The sequence below is a fragment of the Opisthocomus hoazin genome, chromosome 1, assembly GCF_030867145.1.
Source record: "Opisthocomus hoazin isolate bOpiHoa1 chromosome 1, bOpiHoa1.hap1, whole genome shotgun sequence".
NCBI classification, from domain to species: Eukaryota; Metazoa; Chordata; class Aves; order Opisthocomiformes; family Opisthocomidae; genus Opisthocomus; species Opisthocomus hoazin.
Window position 1 is genome coordinate 25,291,365 of NC_134414.1, and position 20,035 is coordinate 25,311,399.

Genomic DNA, 20,035 nt, shown 5'->3' on the forward strand with positions numbered 1-20,035 from the left:
GCATCCTGCGACTGTCAGATCCGCAGTCTTGGAAGACACAAGCTGGAGAAAATGACCCGATTTTTTTTTTTCAAAAACACATGCCTGTGGCCAGGCTCTCTTTCTACTTGCTTACTTCATGACACACGTGCACACATATGTACGTATCTGAACACACTGAAGTCCTAAAGTAATTTTTTCAGAGAGATTCTTCTCCTTTCCACACTCTGGGCTTACTTAAACATGCCTGAGAGTTTACTCTCTCTTGAAATAACTCTCTGTATTAGTTTTTTGAAGTGCAATTGTATCTGTGTGATACTAAAGGGGATAAATGATCAACAAACTGCATCCTTCACTAACACTTATCTCAGATCAATTGATAATCCCTTGTCAGGCTGATTGCTGTCAAAACCAGGACGAGCAAAGGCATTTTTCATTCCCACCATTGCAGCTGTTGTCTTTTTCTGTTAGCCCAATTAAGCAAAGTGAAAAGGAGTAGTGCCGTATCAGAGCCAGTTCGCCTTAGGATATAAATTGTCCTCTTGTATTTGTCCACAGCCAACACTGCAAGAATAACAAAGCAATGCCATAAAACTCAACCACTGTGCTGAAAACACAAAGGAACCATTTCTTTCCCTCCAACTCAACATGGCAGCCAGCCACGATGCCCCATGACAGGCACCGGGTGCAGACCCACCCCATGTCACCTGCAGCCAGCCCCATGCTGCTGGGGGACAGGGCTCAGCCTCACTCAGCCTGGGCCCAGCAGAATCAGACTCTTTCCCCCCACCGCTCTGGAGCAGAGGGGTTTTGCTGGGTGCCATCATGAAAGCTGTTTTCCCTCCTCCACCTCTCCTCCACGCTTGACAGGAGAGAGGCCCTACATCTTTCAGCTTGGAAAACAAGAAGGAATTTTCTCTGGTGCTGTTAGCCAAAGCCCTCCTGGAAACGAGCTGACACTGTTATTGTGGAAGCGTAGCTGACTTCTGGCAATACATGCCAAAGCAGTACATCACTCTCGTGGCGTGTTTTCTACGTGGCAGGACACCCCATTGTGCGATGGATTGTCACGTGCAATCTATGCAAACACAGTCATTAGCTTTAGCAGATGTTTTTTTATTGTGCTGCTTCAAAACTGAAAAGGGATCAGCAGGGATTTCTGTTTTCTTACCTACATTTTGAGGAACAGAATAAATTGCAATTACTTCTTGTTAATGTGAACTCACCCTTCCTGGTACGTAAGGCAGTCTACATAATAACACTTTGTGTACTGCTTTTCATTTTCTGGATCTAAATTTTAACAGAAATCCTCAGAACATCATTAGGAAAGTAGGTTTGCATTTATCGTCTGCCTGCGACACATGAAGATAAACAGATGCTTTATCGAGGTATCAAAGAGGAGAATCAACATCAGCAGCAGGTTTAAGTTCTTCATTCCTGGTCTTTGCTACCAGGCAGTGCCCCTAGTTACAAAATGCCCTTTTAGCTCTCCTCAGGCTCGTTCATCTTGGTTAGGTGCCTCTGATAGACCCCAGAGCAGCAGGTAAGATGGTTCGGATGCAGCCACTTGGTTCGGGGGGCCAGAGGGTTTAATGGCAGGAACATGGGCCGTTTTGTGCCTGGTGTCCCATCACGGGGCAGGACCCTGTGCGGAGAGCAGATACAACCTCGGTGTCCCATCCATGAGCTGTGGTCAGGCCATGAGTGCTCTGGGGCCGCAACCACCACCTGACCATGAGAGCTTGCGGTGGGAGTTGACCCTGGAGCAGGGACCAAGGCAAGACCAACATCAAAGAGGCAAGGGAGAGGGTGAAGCTGAACTAAGCGGATTTTCTGGGGGCTGCACCACACAGGCCCCGGAGCGGCCATTTGGCTGCAGGCACTGCCGGGCACCACCAACCTCCACTGGCCCTGTGACCCTACCAGCAGCTTCTTCCCAGCAGCACGCAGTGGCCCTGCTGGGGTGGCACTGGGCTCTCTGGCTGCCCTCCCTATGCCCTGGAGCTGCTCGCCTGGGGCTGCCAAGCCTCAGGAAGGTGCAGGGAGAGGGCAGGGAGGGCTGGAGAGCAGTGAGTGAGGGGAGAAGGGAGCAGAGGGCTCGGGCACCCCGGCAGAACTCAGCACCCCACGGCCCCCCAAGCACGAGCCCACCACCTGTGGGTGTGGATGAGGGCATTAGGCTGCACCATGGTAATTAAGTGTGGATCATGCATGCATCTCTTGGATGTTTAAATATGAACCAGTTTAACCGAGTTTTAATTAAAGCTGTCGTGAATCAGCTTATATCTGTGCTCCTTCAGTTCTCTAGGAAGATTTTAACTACAGAGGTAGGATGCTATCTTATAGAGGCAGGAGGGTTTGAGCTGGTTAATTGTTAGAGGCATGTGAAAACCTAAATATGCTGACCCAAATGCAGCTCTCGGAAAGGGCCCTGCCCAGTGTCCTTGGAAATCACCGAGCCAAATTGCTCCGGGAATGGAGTCCCATGGGTACCGGAGACGTTTTGCCCAAAGTGCAAGGTACACTTACTCTCCCTATTTTCTCCAAAGTAAATAGACAGTTTTGTGTATCCTAAAGAAAACCAACCCTACCAAAATACTCCATTGCACAAACAAAAAAGAAAGGGTAAGAACAAGACCAAATCATGTCAATTAGCTACCTTACTGAACAATTGGGAAGCACTTAGCAATAGAGAGGCAAATAAAAGAAGGTAGAGCAGAACACGGTAGCACAGAGCACTAATGTAAATTTGGTGTGGCTCCAGCATCTGACTTGCCTTTTGCACTGCAAGTATGGTGAAGCATTTTAAGGGAATGATGCTTTTCTATTAATCATTTATAGTATTGATAGGGTAATTCTTGTAAGGGTCTTTTTTTTTTTTTTTTTTGTACACTGAACATTATGGATGTTCATTTATAATAAAGCATTGCAAAGTATTTGCTTCTAGCTAGGAAGAAAGATTTCCAGAAAAGTTTCCCTTAACATCAAAAGTGAAAAGTCATTTACCCTAAGGAAATACATTAACCTGCTACCAGTTAAGAGAGTATAGTATTCTCCTGAGGTTTCTGAAAATTTTAAGAATCTTAGCATCAGATGGTAAATTATTACCATGTTAATAAGGTGTTTGTGCATAGTTTGTCATGTTTCTTTTATGCTTAATAAGAATTAAAGAGAACAAGAATGACATAGGATACTCTTAAAATGGCAGGAAGCAAGAATCAAACACTTTCATCTGCCTTCATTTCGCACTGGTAGCATGTTTTCCACTCTGCTTATTTGAAAGAGAGAAGGCTACAGCACAGCCCCACGAACTCCTGTTCAGTGTGTTTCTCCTTACTGAGGGCTTCCTGCCACACGCCATAGCCGGACGATCATACTAGTGGGCCGAATTACAAAGGCAGGGCTTTAAAATGTAGTTATTTTGATACCACATCTGTTACACCAGCATCAAGCAGAACCCTGGGGAACTGGTTGTGTAAGACAATGCTATCAGAGACGTAGAAAGCTGCACTTGGCAGTAATTTACATCAGCACATTTTCAGGTGAGAAGCACAGATCTAGACAACGTATAAACCATAACTTGCATGCCTACATTTGCATTTAAGCATCTTAATAAACAGCTAAACGAAAGCACCAAAAATCAAAGTCATAGTACAAATATACCAGCTGACTTAAGTCAGAGCACAGCCAGGCCCTGCAAAGCCTGAGCCAAAGACCAAGCAGAGCAGCGAGGCTACACATTTCGGCGCAGGGATGCTGGAGAGGGCAGCTGGATGCACTGTGGCCAGCCCTGGGTCAACTCAGGAGTAGCTCCCAAAATCCTCGTTCCCCACTGCTCCAGTTCCCCATCACTGGAGACCCCTGAGGACCACCAAGGAGATTCCTCTTGCACAGAGTCGGGGAAACACAGGGTTGGAGGTGCCGCAGGGAGCCAGGAGAGGATTTCCCTTTCCCGCAGGCATCATGAGGACTGCAGGAGAAGCGAACGCCTCTGATCCCAGCCCCTCAGCCCTCTCCAAGGGGAGAGGAGCACCTCAGGGGAAGCAGCCAAGGCAAAAGGAGAGCCGGGGGCAGCATGGAGGGAGATGCCGAATGCATCTTTCCTTGTGTGGCACAGTGTGCCCAAGCTACACACGACCCCTTCGGGAGCCTCCTGGGCTCCGCTTGGTCCACCTCACGCTTTGCGCGTTCGGGTCTTTGCCCCAGGCCAATACTTTCTGTCAGTAACAAAGAGGAAGAATAGGGTTTTCTCACACATAAAAACGATAGGATATTACTGAATTATAGTAGGTACTGACCTCATGTTTATCACATCATTCTTTCCCTCAATGTGTGCAAAGAAAGACATCACTATTAGAGATACACAGGCTCTGTATAGTAAGTAGTGATTGCTGAAAAGAGGTTTTTCCTGTCTCTGTGCTCATTTAAGCAGTTTTCCATAAAAACTCAACTGACAATTTCCTAAGGAGACTGAAACTACCAGACCAGTTTAATCCCTGCTTGCTTTATCTGCATTTCTAAGTCTCAGAACAATTTTAATTAGTAACTGGTATTACAGCACATATGGATTATTGTCCTATTAAGACGACATTTTTTTAGCAGAATTAAAAAAAATCATAATTAGCAAAACTCCTTTGCTCTGGCCCAGTCCCCAGCCATTCAGCTGGACAAGCAGGGGCTCATGCCTTTGTGAAACCATCTTATTTCCAAGCACATTGCTTGGATTTTTGCATCAGAGAACTGCAGACTTTTGAAACTCTGTTGCTCCTCTAGAACACGAAGTGTATCATGAACCACTGTTATCAAAATAGAAATGGCTGATTTTTTTTTTCTTTTTCCAGCGAAATGAGCTGGTGTGTGCTGGAGCTGGTCTGTGTGAGCAGTTACAGCCCCACACTCCCAGAGGCTCTGCAGGACCCACCTTGCCATCAATATTTTCACTTCTGCAAATTTTAGCCACTAATTTTATTTGCAGCAAACAACACAAGACTTAATAAGTTCTGCTCTGGGGAGAAACAACTCCCACAGACAGCTCTCATATTCAGCATGATATCTTTTCAATTTGTTTTCCACATTCTCCTTGAAAGCTGGACAGAGCCATAGATTTCAGCACAAAAGATAACCGCAGTAGCCGTCTTCCCCACTTCAGTCGCAGAACGGTCGCTAGTTACCTTGGAGTGGCTGCACATACGTTAAGGGCACTGGTTTCTGCCAGTCTTACTGGCATCGCTGCAAAGGAACGTTTTGCTGGATTCTGCGAAACTTTGCTATTGAAATAGAAAATGCACACACTCTGCTTAACTAGGAAGGTATATGATGAGTCATGGAAAGTGGAACCAGAGTGGTATTTGCTTTGTAGTCCACTGGGAATAAACTGGAAAAGAAGCTAGAGGCAACAAAGCAGGTCCTGGGGAGACAGAGCTTGGTCAGTGTCACTCATGAGACCTCCACGAGCTTTGGCAGCTCCGCACCAAACTGACATGAGAAAGCAGAGAGCAGGTGGGCTAAGAAATGGAGAGGTTTTTAAAAAGCAGCAAAGGATGAGGACAGAAAAATGATAAAGCCATGCCATACAGAAAATACCATATGCAGAATTAACTCCTTGTCTTCTGTCTCTAACGTATGACATAGACTTCAGTTCAGCTGCCGCAGCACAAGCTGACGCAGAGGCTGATGCACGCAAGCGATGCCCCGGGAGCCCAGATCAGAGGTGTGGGCAGACCCTGCCCAAACCCCAGCACCTGCGGTTTTCTGATGGTGTCAGCGTATCGGCTGTACTGTAAAGCAATCTGCTGCAAAGCAAAGCTGGAAACACGGCTGGAGCGCAGGCAACACGGACTGACAGAGCAGCCAGCAGGTCAAAATAATGCCTCGAAAGCAGGAACAGCCACGGGCGCTGCAGTGAAAAGCCAGCCCCAAACCTGGCTGCTCCAGAGGTGTCTCAGCAGGGCTAGAAGAGGTGGGACCTGGTGGGACTGACAAGGAGCTGACCCTCGCAGCTCTTCGCGCAGACACCTCCTGGCTGCAAATACTGCCTGTCCTCTGCTGCTGTCCCGAGGAGGCACCTTGCTGCCACGGCTGGAGTGGGGGGAGAGCACCCCTCGGGCTGATTTGGCCTATGAGAAGCAACTGAGACCCTCACTCCACACCACTCTCCATGTTTGGCTGAAAAACAAGGAGGTGAAATGTCCCTGAACTTGCAGGTAGTGTTGCATGAAGATATGAGAAAGGAAAAAACCACTCATATCTTTCTCTTTTGTCCTTTCCAGGCAAGGGGAAACCCATCTGGCCAGGATAGTTGTTTTATAACTGAATTAACCTTGAAAAAAACCGTTACCTTTGTTTGAGCTAAGGCTGAGTTCTCTCTAACACCCAAAGGGTTCCTGGGTTTGACTGCCACAAGCCCAATTCCAGCTGGCGTCCTTATTGCCAAGTCTGACTGCAAAGGCATCGTTACTAGTTTAACTCACCAATCACTGATCTTCTGGCCCTTCCAGATCTTTATCTCATAGTTTCCTCATGCTGTTAAAAGGCAACACCACCAAGAGAGGAATCTAGCAGTGTGGGAAGTGGCTGAGCTTCACAAGAAGTCCCTTCTTCTTGTGAAGGTAAAACCCCTTCATTTGATTTCTGTTTCTGATCACTTCCTTATTTACGGCCATTTCTCAGCTGTATCCTTTAAAAATTCCTTAAGGGAAAAATACACCCTGTAAAATTAGAGTTATCCTGGATACTCTTCAAAGGTTGAGTGTAACACAGGTGATTTGTTCACTTCTTTTCTTCCCATGCATGAAGATGAGAGACATTGTGTTCAACATTATTTTCAAACACAGGCACTTCATATTCTTGTCCACAAAAGTAGCACACACCTTTGTTTCTTTATTTCTTTGAGGTAGTAAAGAAAAAACAGGAAAGGACAAGTTTTTCTGAGGACCGCCTCCAGGAGCAGAGGTCCCCAAAATGGGCCAGTTATAAGAAAGGAACGAGAGCAAGAGACAGCCAGTAGTAACCAGTGAAGGACAGGCAAGAACAACCTGCTGTGCAACAGAAGCCTGACTAATGGCTGGGCCTGACGAAAGGAGCAGACATTAAACTGGTGGGCTGGAAAGCCAAGCGAAAGGCCAGAACGGCCGCAGTGCCGTGCTGCACCCTGAGATGGTCCCACAGTACCTGGGGTGACTCAAAGGAGGGGATCAGGGACATCTGTAACCAAAGCCAGCAGCTTCTCCAGCACGCACACTGATGGGAAAGCCATCACCACTACACCCATACTGCAAAGGTAGCCATGCCGTTTCTTTCTGGGGTTGAAAAGGGCACCAGAAATACTTTGAAATTAAACAGCTAATGAGTAACACACACACACATACATTTGCATATGTCCTTTGCTTGAGGATATGGTTGATTCAATGACCATGTGTGATTTGAGCAACTGCAGAATTCAGAGCACCAAACTGATGTGTCTGTAACAGGCAATTTTGTTAAAAATTTTAAAAATACAGAATTGCCAGTTTTTCCAAGTGGCAAAGACTTGGAGAGTCAACAAGGAATTCACAATAGCTCAGTGAAAACCAAAACCTCAAACCCAAGAGCTGCCAGCTGACAAGAGCAGCCTAGAATTATTTGTCTCAATTAGTTAAATTTGTGATTTCACTTCCCCCAGGGTAGTTTTTTCTATGCTTAGAAAGTAACTTCCTTAAATCATTGAATCTTGACAGAACAGCTGAATGTCAAGACTCTCCATTTATATTACTTTTTCTTTCATCAATTTTGTGGAAAAGCACAGGCACATCATTTCAGTACTCAGGTTTCTGTTTTTCCAACTATTCAACAAATCAGTAATACAGTGAATTAATGTTTTTATAGTAATTTATGTTCCTTCAATTGATAATGGTGTGCATGTGGAAAAATAATTAGTATGAGACCTCCTGGTACCCACAAAGCTCACTGCAACTGTGGCTGTAAAAGGTCATTATTTTTTCTTCACTATTGAATTTGTAGGTTAATTTATGGAGACCTTTTTTCCTTCCTGTTATTGGTTTCATCTATGTGACAGTCGTAAGAGGCTGTGGCTGTTTCTTGCTTTCCAAGTACAGAAATACAGTCCGTTCCAGCACAGCAATTTTTATATTTCTGTTAGTTGGTGTAAGGCTGTGCCTATTTGCCCTTGATTATGTGTTTAATTAGGTCTACAATATTCCATAAGCAATCTCTTAAACAAGATCTGAAATGGAGATTAGTTCTTGTTAGGAATCTCAGCTTAGTCATCTCTTTTTACTACATGAAAGAGCCAAGGCACTTATCTCAGATACTCTGTTAACTCTTCGTGCAGTTACCCTAGTCCAAATACTCCTTCCAACACTTCCAATCAATATGTACTAAAAAAGTTTGGCAATTAAAAAAAAAAAAAGGCAGCTAGCAGCATTCTGGGATGGGCTGGGTTTTCTTTCTAGCCAGGCTCACACCTATAAAATTTCTGCCAGCAGGTCTCCTGTATGCCCTTCACCCCCATTGAAGCAAAAGAAAAACCAGCCTGCATGATCGCTCTGCTGCAAATTTTCCCTCTTTCCACCCCAGCTCCCAGCCTGAATGTGCTTTGTCTGGGCTGCTGCTTTGATGTTGCATCAGGCAGCTTTGAAATAATAAGTTGAAGACAGCGTTAAAGCCAGCCAAGGGTAAAGCATCCAGCTGCCACTGTGCAATGGTGCTGACACATGCCATGGCCTTGCAGGGAAGCTGGAGGTGGCTGCACAGCCCCCCAAATTTGAGACCACGGGCTGCCTCTCGCAAGGAGCTCTGTGGAAGCCAGGCGGGAGCAAAGCTCCGTCCTCCCATTTGGAACTGTTCAGTACTTGGAGTGCAAACAGGACGGATACAGCCCTGTCAGAGCTGCTGTCGTGTTGGTTTTGAACAATGGAGGATTGGGGGGGGGGGGGGGGGGGGGAAGTTGGTCTGTGTGTGTGCATCTGTCAATAAGGGAGCTTAAGTTCAGGATGAGATGAGTGCTGGAGAGGTACTCCAGGAGATTAAGTGCAGCAGATTTATAGGTGAAATCTGGTTAGTGTTGATGCAAAAGGTTGTGGGGGAGATTTTCAAAAGCACATGTGGGAGGAGACCGCTTGCATACTATTGATTTTCTATTTTGGTACCGATCTCTCATCGCTGTATGACAGTCTTGTGAAACACTGGAGCTCCTGAAGATGCCCGTGAAGCAAGCAGGTTGATGAGTCAACGCTGACACCACCGTCCGCTGCAGAAAGGGAGGGGGAAGGAACCATGGGAAAGGCACCCTCTTTCCCCTCAGATTGCAAAGTGAACACAATGCAATGGTCCCTACTCCCCACACATTTTCCAAATAACTGGTAGCTCAGGTAGAAGTCAAAGAGGAGGAGCATGATCTACAGCACGCATCCACGAGCTGTGAGCATGTTTCCAGCTCTGCGAGCAGGAGTCATCGCTGCATTGGGGAGCACTAACAGAGGGGATTGCAGCCCTGGAGTCCACTTTCCTGGTAATTAATCCATCCTTCTCTGCAGGCAATCCCTTCTTCTCCTCTGTTTTGTCCAGACCTGGCTGATGGCACCCAAGCAGTAGCAGGAGAGAGTGCTGCAGCGAACACCCACAGGTACGGAGCGGGGAGAGGGGGATGTCGAAGCAGGGATGGGTTTAAGCAAAGCTCCGAACCAGGGGCACTGCAGCTCTTTGCTCGCTGTCAGGGAACAGCAGCTGCTGCTCCACCACGTGCACTCCGGGTTTTTTCTGAAGGCAGAAAAATAAAGTAGGTCACTATTTTATTTGCCAGCAGCAGAGATTAAGGACATTAGGAAAGGGCAGGGTATCGTGTAAGCCTCTGATGAAAACACTGGAGATCTGACCTGTACAGGTTTATACATGACATGAATAGAAAGTCAGTTGCTGACATGAAAAACAGCCATCATGTTTAGATGCTACATGAAGAAGAGATGTCAGGTGTGTTAGTAATAAAGAAAATACACATTAATTAGAGGTTATTAAAGCAAACATGTAAGATTCTGGCTCTCGAAAAATAAAAGGAGACAGTAGAACAAGGTTAGCTGTCACAGAAGTTGAAGAGTGCTTATCAAGTCCTTGTTTATTTTCCTTAAGAGGTCTCAGTTTCTCAAGCACTACACACCTACAAAGCCTCTCCAAGTTTGAGAGCTGTGGGTAACTAACAGCACTTCAGATGACTAAATCTGTGCAGGGAGCAGCAGGAGATCATCTGTAGGACCACCGCTATAAACCCAGAGCTGTCAGGCACAACAAGCATAGTCACATGCAAAGAACTCGGGTGTTTTGCCATTAAATCTTCACACAGCGAGATGATAATTGTTCACGCTCCCTGTTCAGGCATGTCCCACCCAGCAAGGAACAGGGAACATTATCTGAGACAAGTCCAATTACAAACAATAGGCAAATTCTAGGAAAATGAGAGAACAGAAAACCTTTTATTTTTTAATAAGAAAGAATAAAGACTTTCACTGAGGAACAACAGGAGATCATATGCACAAATTATACAATGCAACAAGAATTCGTACACAATTCTCACAAGTATGAATTATGCATTTCAGTGAAGTGTATAATTTGAAACTTTGAAGTTCTCTCTCCCTTAGATGACTCCCTCATGACTATGTCCACACGGGTTCGTCCTTACACAAGCAAGGAGGCAGGAGCACAGGAGTACTTTTTAAAAGCAGTGAAGGTGTTCAGAAAACGCCCCACCAGCCTTTCACCGTTGGGACCCCTCCTGAGCCAGCGTGTCAAAGAGGAACCAAAGCTTTTACAAGTGATCAGAAGGCTGCAAGACCACCACCCGCGTTTCCTTTTGTGAAAATGTAAGGATTTTAAAATTAGATGTTATTAAAATGTGTAATGCCTTGGAAACAGACAGCATCCCAAAGGAAGTGAGGGCAGAGACTGGGAAAATTTATCCGTAAGTCATTATTTCGATTCCTTTTTCATTCCTAAAGCCCTTTTCTTTCACTGTTTGAGGAAGAGTTCCTGAGAAACAGCTAGCACGGCACACTCAGCCTGCATTCCTGTGCGTGTTCCTGCCTAAACCCTCCCTCTACAGATACAGGCTTATTTGCCCTGTAAACCCCAACCAGGGGCTCACCTACACGGCAGTGAGGGTCCAGGTCCAGTTCCCTCCAGCCGAGAACCCCCTTGCCCTCCCCACAGCCACGCAGGGAGCCCCAGGACCTGGCAGCAGGTGCAGGGTTGGGATGTCTCCGTGTTCACCCAGGCGGCTGCGGGAAGAGCAAAAGCAGAATAATGCACACGTGGCTTTACTGAGGGAGCCAGTAAAGGCAGGCACCAAACCAAGACACGTCCTGGGCATGGGCTTCGTGCTGCCCCCGTGCATCGCAGCAGGAGAGCCTGGAGCTGGCTTAGCCCCAGGAGACCGATGGTTTCACACTTATCTTACAGAAGGGACAAGAAGTTATTTCAGACATGATTCATCCTTCATAGTGAAGAGAAATCTGAAGTGGGGTAGAGGTCTAAAGTAGATTACGTGGATGGCTACCTAGAAACATCTCTTTCCCTCGACAAGGGAATCCAGATGACTTTCAAATGCCGTCACCTAATGTGACACAAGCACTTGGATTTTTGCCCCACACCCTTGCCCCGGCTACCCTGCGCCGCAGGAGAGGGGTGACTGGAGCCATGCTGCAGACGGGCTAGGCAAGCTGGGGGAAGGCAGGAGGCCAGGCCTGAGGACCTTCAGCATCACAAGCCGTCCGGAGGAGCCGGCAGCTCCCATCAGCAGGATAATCAGAACTCAGGTTTTGGTACCTGCTTCGCCGAAGGCAGAGAAATCATGCTCCTTGATATTATTTCTCTGATTCTGAACAGCTTTGTGGAAAACTTTTTATTGTTCTCATCCTTATTAACTACTGCATAACTTTGTACTTTCCAGTTTCTCTAAGGTCTTTAGACATAACAGTTTTGATTCTTCTGTTTACAAAGCAAAGTTAATGGTTTAAAACCATGTATTGACCTTCTATTCACTTCAGATTTTTGTTTTATGTGAAGATCTTCTTATTCTTCTTCAGTTTTGCTTCACAAGCTAATGGAAGAGCAAGATTTAATATCTTGATTTTCACTGGTACTCATCTCTAGCATTTTTTTCTCACCAGATAGATCCGCTGGAACTGATACTAAGGAGGAATGCTACTGTCTAGTTTCTGCAGAACTTACTTTTTCTCTTTTACAAGTTTTTTTAAGACACAATGTTAAGTCATAACAATACCAGCCATCACCAGATAGATCCGCTGGAACTGATACTAAGGAGGAATGCTACTGTCTAGTTTCTGCAGAACTTACTTTTTCTCTTTTACAAGTTTTTTAAGACACAATGTTAAGTCATAACAAATACCAGCCATCTTAGAGTAAAACCAGCACTTTAACATAAAATATTCAGACTGTCAGCACTGGGGACCTTCATCTGTCAGCTGTATGCTGTTATTCTAACCATCTAGATAGAATATTGCCATTCTGATTGAAATTTTAAGAAATTTGGGAGGAATTGTTATTCATTGTGATTTTAGTACCTCTTCATGGACTAATTGTAGATATTTTCCAGATAATACTGTTAGAAAATAGAATGATCTATAGATCTAGCTTCAGGGCCCTCAGTGAAATTGGTCCGTATAAATGCCATATAAAATAAGAGGAACAATCTTTGACCTGAATAGATTGCAATCTAAGCAAACCAAAGGGAGAACTGATGAAAAGAGGATATTATCTCAGTTTTCCATGGGCAAACAGGAGTAACACAGAGATTAAAAGACTTATCTGAGGTTACAGAGAGCCTGCAGCAGGCCCTGCCATCCAACTCACATCTCCCAAAGTTCCATATTTAACTACGAAGCCATCTTCCTACTCTCATGCAACCATAAGAGATAATTTAAAAAACTAGAGGACTAACCCTCAGTTTATGACACTCTGGAAATTATTACAATCTCTTCAAGAGAAATCAAATATCTTTCTCCGAATCATGTATCTCTCAGGAATTTAACAGTTTTTCCAAAGAGCTAGGGTACAGTAAAATTTTTTTGTTCGCTCTGCCAAAAGAATCTGGCATATAGGAATATTTACAAACTACTTAAAATGCTTTGGTGAAAGCAAGTTGCATAATTCACATCATTTATTTTGTTAGATCAGCCACATCTTGTCCCACATAAACAGGAAATATTACTTTCTGTACCAATTGCTACATTATTCCACACTTACCTTGAAGTGAATCTCCTTCACAGAGACCAAAATTAATCAGTAACAAATTAATATCCTTGGTGTATAGCACAGTTGCTGGCCATCACACAGATGGCAATTTACATCTGTGTGTTTCAAACTCTGCATTTTGACAGAGTAGAGGAGGATTTCCTACGTGCCCAAGGGAATAAAAGCCTTACCTGTACACAGCACATGAGGTTTCTTCACCAGAGCGGAGCACCTCAACATAGTCAGCACTAAAGACACTGCTCTTCCACTTCCCAGTTCAACGTATTCAACTACAGCATCACTTCCTGCCCTCAGACCTTGGTATGCTTATGGTACCACGACACATCTGGAACATGTCTTGGAAACAATGAGGATCCAACACCTGTATTGCTGAGTCCTTTGGAAACATAGGTGTATGGGGGAGCGATATGGCCTTGAGGACATCACAGGTTAAGCACACAAAGTACATCTCCTTTTAGCATTGCAAAGCTCTGCAGAAACCTGCTCTTCAGTTCTAGCCTGGCTTTCCCAGCAACATCCTCACAGCATAGACCACTTCAGAAACACTCCCCCTTTTCAGAGCCAACTCCTGCATCCATTTAGATTAGTCTCTTCTGGCCCAGATCTCCCTACTTGGGGTAGGGACCATGGTTCAAAGGCTTCCCCTTATCCAACCTAGTCTCAGTGCAGCCCCTGAGCCCCAGGCATTGGTCAAAGCACTTGGCCAGGAAGATGAAAACCAGGGTTTTATGGTCATCTTAGTCCAAGACCACCTCTCATGCCCCTTTCCTTCTCTTTACTTCGTGTATCTTCATTAGTTATCTGGAGGCCAGCTTTGCTTCCTTGAGGGGATGGAAAGCACCATGGTACTCTGTGGCAAGCTTTAGTCATCACAGAAGCTCAAGGAGACACTGAAGATGAGAGGGGGTTGCTTTCTCATGCTTTCTGCTCAGCTGCAACCCTGCTCAGCCCAGCATGCAACCCAGCTGCCAGGGAGGCGTCTGCCCAAACCCACCCAGGTCTGGAAGGAAAACAAAATGAGGGCTCATTTCACATGCAACTCTTAACCAGTTCATTAATAGCTAAAAGGCAGGAGCAAAGAGATTTGGCGCCTGACCTCCTTGCGTCTTTCACCAAGCACCGGTGTGTCTTGCTGGCAGTCTCTAGCCAGCTCCCTGCTCAGCACATGAGTTTTTTGAAACCTGTTCTTCAGTTTCTCCTCCCAGTCAGCAAACCCATCTCTGGGCTGCAGCCCAAGCTCTGCTACCAGTATGCTGAGACATCAGTCTCTGGTGTCTATCAGCAGTGTCCTGCAAGTTCCCCAACTCTCCATGGACAGCATAGAGTGTCCAGGTGCCTTGCACAGCTCCCCAGCACTGCTCCGGAGGCTGCTGCCATGAAGTGCTCCATCAGACCACCACTACAATGTTGAACATCTAGGCACCACATTCCTTCACAAGCCTTTGCCTTCCCAGGCATGCTTTCAAGCTGCTCCAAATTCTAGACTTATAACTCGTAACAGCAGCGGGGATGTGACTCACAGCGCCTGACTTCACACACGGCTGCGTGGGTCACCCGAGGCTCCCTGCAGAGTCAAATGACAGAAAGAGGCATTTTCACCATGTGATTCCTAGGACCTGTTTGAGATGTGCACCTTAGCCTGAGGGCAGCTGTGCACCAGAAGCAGCTGTTCATCTTCGAGAGGAGCCAAGGGTGACCGGCTCAGAGGTGATGTCTGCACATAAAGCTGGAGATGAAACCCACCGGGTGCCACTGGGACCTGGGTACATGCCAGCAGCTTGCGATTCCTCCTTCAGGTTTGCTGGAAAGAGTGCTCGAGGGTTTTAGTAATTTACATGGATACTGGCTCAGAGTGGGCAGAGTAATTTCATCTTTCTTTCCATTGCTTTTCTATGATTTACAGCTTTGACATGTAATTCGGCATTGCCTCTGTTCTATTAAACTTGCGCTACGATCTCTTGAATCAACTTTAAAATACTTAACACAATTAGCCTAACATTACCCGCTTGCTGAAGTTCACTTGTATTCGCCACACCTTTTCTAGCCAGTACAAATCTATTATTCTGGAAATGACTGAGAATTTCAGGATGGATGAACTGTTCGGTAACCTCATCTTTATTCTGCAGGTTTTCAGTCCTATTTGTAGTCTTACAGGACTTAAAAAAAATAAACTGAACTTCTTCCCTAAGAAGTTACATAGATGGCTTTCCCTGCCATGTCTGTGGCTTTCAGTTTTAAATAAAATCTGGTTTTTGGAAATCAACTTATCCAACTAAATAAACTATGATAAAACATAACTGACTACATATGAAAATCTACAAAAAGGGCAGAAAGAAATTAAGAGGGCAGTTAGTATTATCTTTGTACTACAGAAAGGAAAAAAGCAATTTTATTTATTGGTACTTTAAGCATTACTGCTGAAAATGATAATGTAACAGCAGCATAACTGCATTACATAAGTAATTTCCATAGTTCTAACTCTGTCTAGATGGCACGTAAAAGCTTATCCGAAAAGGACAACAGTGAGAGTGTGCCTACAATTACACTGTTGTCTGAACAGCAGTAAAAGCAAGGAACTAAACAGTGTTGAGAGCTGCCTCTCAAACTCAGATTAACAGTGGCTAATATTTCAATTTTCAAGCCACCATAAAGACCAGTTCCAAGTATTTTATGTTCTAGTAACAAGGTATATTTGTCTTTGAGAAGAGTTTTTTTGTAGAAGCTGTCTTCTCTCCCACCCACTACCCCCATTCCGCTCAGCTTTATGTCCAGAAAACCAGGGTCCCTGAAAAAGAGTAAGCAGCTGGATGAGTATGTCATTAACACATTTCTGTGCTGAGCCCTTCACCCTCAATGAAGGGTTTAAAAGTGAAATGAGGCTTCATTTAGTTTGTTAATGTGAACCAGAGTGTAAAGGCTTGACAGCTCCCTCTTCCCAAGCTTCAGTATATCTGAAGACTTACACCCCAGAATGAGCAATTAAAGCATTGTTACACTCTAGAATGGCCAACTCGAGCATTGTGGAGTGCATGCCACTATCATAGATAACATTATTTGATGGATGTTGCTAAAAATATTTCACAACAAAGTCAAAAATAATTGGAAAAAGCACCAGATTGCGAATACATCTCTTCCTTCACCCAAAAAGGAGTCCCTGCCTCTGCAGAGCATCTGGGTAGGAACATCTTCAAGACAACGGATCATTTTGAAACAATTCTTGCATGCAGGAAGCCATCCTGTTCCTAACAAAGTGGCAAATGTTGAGGTCACAGGGTTCATTATATTGTCTTCAGAGAAACACTACTTACCCAACTCAAGGAGTGTGAATCCACTATAAAGAAGAGTATTAAAAAAAATTGCACCAAATACCCAGTATTATTTTCAGAATTAAGCCGAAAGATGTCTTCATTATTTTTTTCTTTCTTAAAACTATATGGATTAAAAAGATGTTTTACAGAAAGTGCTACCAGTTTTAAATTGCTACATTTAATTCAAAAACTATTCAACAGACACAGGAACATCATGGATTTTTTTTGTTCTATAAAACATACAGTAATTTGGAATAGAATACAGAATATATTTTATCCAAAGTGGACAACTCAGTCTAGCCAAACGTCTACTAGAGAGTTGGGAGGGAGTTTTCCTCAACTTGGAAGCTGGAATTAACGTGAAAAGTTATGGAAAAGATAAACATGATTTAATAATGAGCCCAAAAGTCTCTCTAGAGCTGGTAGAGTCTCACTCAGTGGTGTAGCTGTAGTCCTGTTTAATGGCCCAAATCCTGCTAGAAAACCAAGCTCCCTTGACCTCGTAAGACCTGAGATGCCTTAGCTCTTTCTAGGCTGCGATTACAAGTTTCTACAAACCTCCCCAGGGAAAGAGCACGCCCTCAATACACGTGCTGCCTGTTTAACTAACACCAAAGGCACCCCACCATCAGTTACACTAATATGCCTACAAAGCAACAGGCGGAGCATGAGCAGCACAATTTCAGAACGACTTGCGATTGCAGTAAATCAGAGCAGCTCTCCGTAATCCTCAACGACAGAGCACCACGCTCCTCAGATCCTCAAGTGTTGCTCCTCCAGCACTTGCCTAATGGTCCTTTTCAGAACAGGGTCAGTCGTTAGCTCTTCTGCAGACCTGCCATAATATCAGTTTCCAAATTACTGCACTGTTCTGCAGCTCGGACCAAGCACCATGCACTAGAAATCCCAAGTGGGGTTTTCCTACCTTGCCAGCTTGGATAGCTGTTACCAAGATCAACAGCGCCATAGCAAACCACTGCCCCTTGGCTGACCTCTGCAGCTACATGTGAGCAGCTCTTCTCAGCCTCAGTTGACTTGGAGTCTGACTGAATATAGGCAGATAAAAAAGTACGGAAATAGCAGAAACGACCAGAAACTGAATAGCCCCAAGAGCACTGACCACAACAGAGCATATAGGACTCCAAGCAAATCTGCAGGTAAGAGACCAGTCTCCGCCGAGCTGTGCTCTTTAAATAAACTTTTGGCAAGACTTCAGGGTACCAAAGCAGACTTTTACTTATGGATTCTCATCTTGAAATAGAACAAGCCAAACTGAGACCCAGGAATTTGAATTTCTAGGGCTGTATATAACTCAGTTATAGGGTTATATAAATAGCTCAGTTCCTGCATACCTTACAATACCTCAAACAGCAGTAAGTTAAAGTAGTTCTTATTGCTAACACTAATCCTTTCCCTGCTGCTGAACTCCAGCTGACCAGCCTTTCTCCTGCAACACTGGAAGGAGAAATTCATTCTCTTACAATCTCGTGACCCACGCTTGGTATGTGATCTCCTCCACGTGATCTCTGCTTGGGAAACAGCTCTCCTTTCCTCTTCTTGGTTCCTATCAGCAAATACCCAGATACCAGTTATCTCTCTTGTCCCAGCTGGTCCTTTGGCACTGCAGACAGACCCGTGTGCTATGGGATATAAGCAGCAGCAAAGGAATTAGAGTGCAGCTCAGCCTCAAGTTTTTTGTTTCTACAGTGACCAAAAACCTCAGTGCTCTCCTCTGCACCCTATTTCACAAAATTCATCGTGCTGGTTACACCCACTTGTGCTCCATGTTCCCCCCCTTCACATTTTCCTGCCCCAAAACACATTCACCATCCAAAGTCACCTCACCACAAATTGTTTAAAAGAATCACTAGATTAATATTCACAAATTTGTCTTCATAAAGCATGAGGCACTAAGAGTGCTTACACTTCTCTTTTGAGACACTACTAACCACACTCCTCTATCATTCTAGCTGCATTCATGCTGGGATTTAAATCACTTCTTAAAGTACAGTCACAAAACAAAACCCTCCTTAAATGTAGATTTAACATATGCATAAACATCCATCCTTTTTCTTCCACTAATCATTTCTTCTCAGTATGCTTCATAATAGCTGTCAGTAGTCTCCTTTGACATTTCCTGCACCCAGAGCGAGCATTTAAAAGCCAGTCAAATAAATGATAAATGATACAATAGCAATTGGAACATTTTTCCTGCTCATGTGCTGTCCTTATCACATTCAAGAGAAAAAAGTAATCAGAGTTATTATTCTGTCATGGTAGTCACACTTCAACCTCTCGAATATATTGTGGACTAATGGACACTTGCATGTCACCAGACAGCCTAGACAGACAGCGCTCTCCCTTTTTGCCTTTGTAGAGCTATGTGTCCCACTTGCTTCTCTCAACTATTCGGTGCAGTAGCCAGCTAATTCTCACACAGTAAAATAAAGCAACCAGCTTCTAGGCTACTCTAAGAGCTGAAGTTAAACTTCGCTTTTCCCTCCACTTATGCGTGCACAGACGAAACTCCGCACTTTCACAACATCCAGCAGCATCCTCATGCTAGAAGCACACGTGGATGAACATGTTCGTGCACTTCATGCAGCAGCTACTGCCACTGGGTACAGAACCCAACTGACAGATGCTACAGTTGTTGTGGTATATGGTTAAATCATACTGCTATGACTTCGCAGGAGTTTTGACATTTTCCCCTAATGGTACTAATCAGATTTTCTCACAGTGTATTTCAGCGTACAGCGTGCCTACCCAAGAGGAAGCCTCTCAAATAAAAACCTCCAATGGATTGAAGAGAGCCCTTAAAGCTGCATCTACCTACAGCAGGAGGGTCCCATTCTGTAACAAAGATCACAACATTGACTATACCTTGCACAGTCCAGTGCTCCGGTTTCCATCTGTACTATGAACAGAAACCATATTCTCAGTGCAGATCAAGATGGAGCTGGATGGGGGTGAAGTATGAGCAAAACGCTGCTGGAAGAAGCTTGAGTAGCAAGTACTAGTCAGGGAGAGCTTTATTACCATGACAAAATATGATTGCTATCTTTACTAAATGACAAACATAGGTGTACAGTCCTAAGAAGCCTCAGAACTAAGAATTAAACTGTTCCTAACAGTTAATGGAAAAGTCACCGAGAAGTGGTGTTTTCAGAAAATTATTCCAATTTCCCAACCAGATTTGTTGGAGCTGTTGAAAACACTAATCTGGATTATTACCAACCATGGAGTAACAGTAATGCTAAGTAAACACAGAGCTCTCTTCTCACAACACTCAACTCTTAAATTAAGCACAGAAGTAATTAATAGACCAGCAATCTAGAGTCACTAACATGAAGATGAGCCAGTCTCCCATGTCTAAAAGTCATTGCTGTACTCTATAGTCTGTATGAGGTACGATTCATCCATAAAATGAAGATTTTATTCAAAATGTTTAATGTTCATACACTGTTATTATAAATGCACTATTTAAT

At 44.5% G+C, this 20,035-nt stretch overlaps 1 long non-coding RNA gene across 1 annotated transcript; it reads left to right on the top strand.

Moving 5' to 3' along the window:
• The first annotated feature begins 9,274 nt into the window (after nt 1-9,274).
• On the top strand, nt 9,275-20,018 carry LOC142361187 (uncharacterized). Its single transcript, XR_012763788.1, has 3 exons — nt 9,275-9,601; nt 10,608-10,927; nt 19,288-20,018. It is a non-coding gene; the product is annotated as an uncharacterized LOC142361187 (long non-coding RNA).
• Nucleotides 20,019-20,035: the final 17 nt, after the last annotated feature.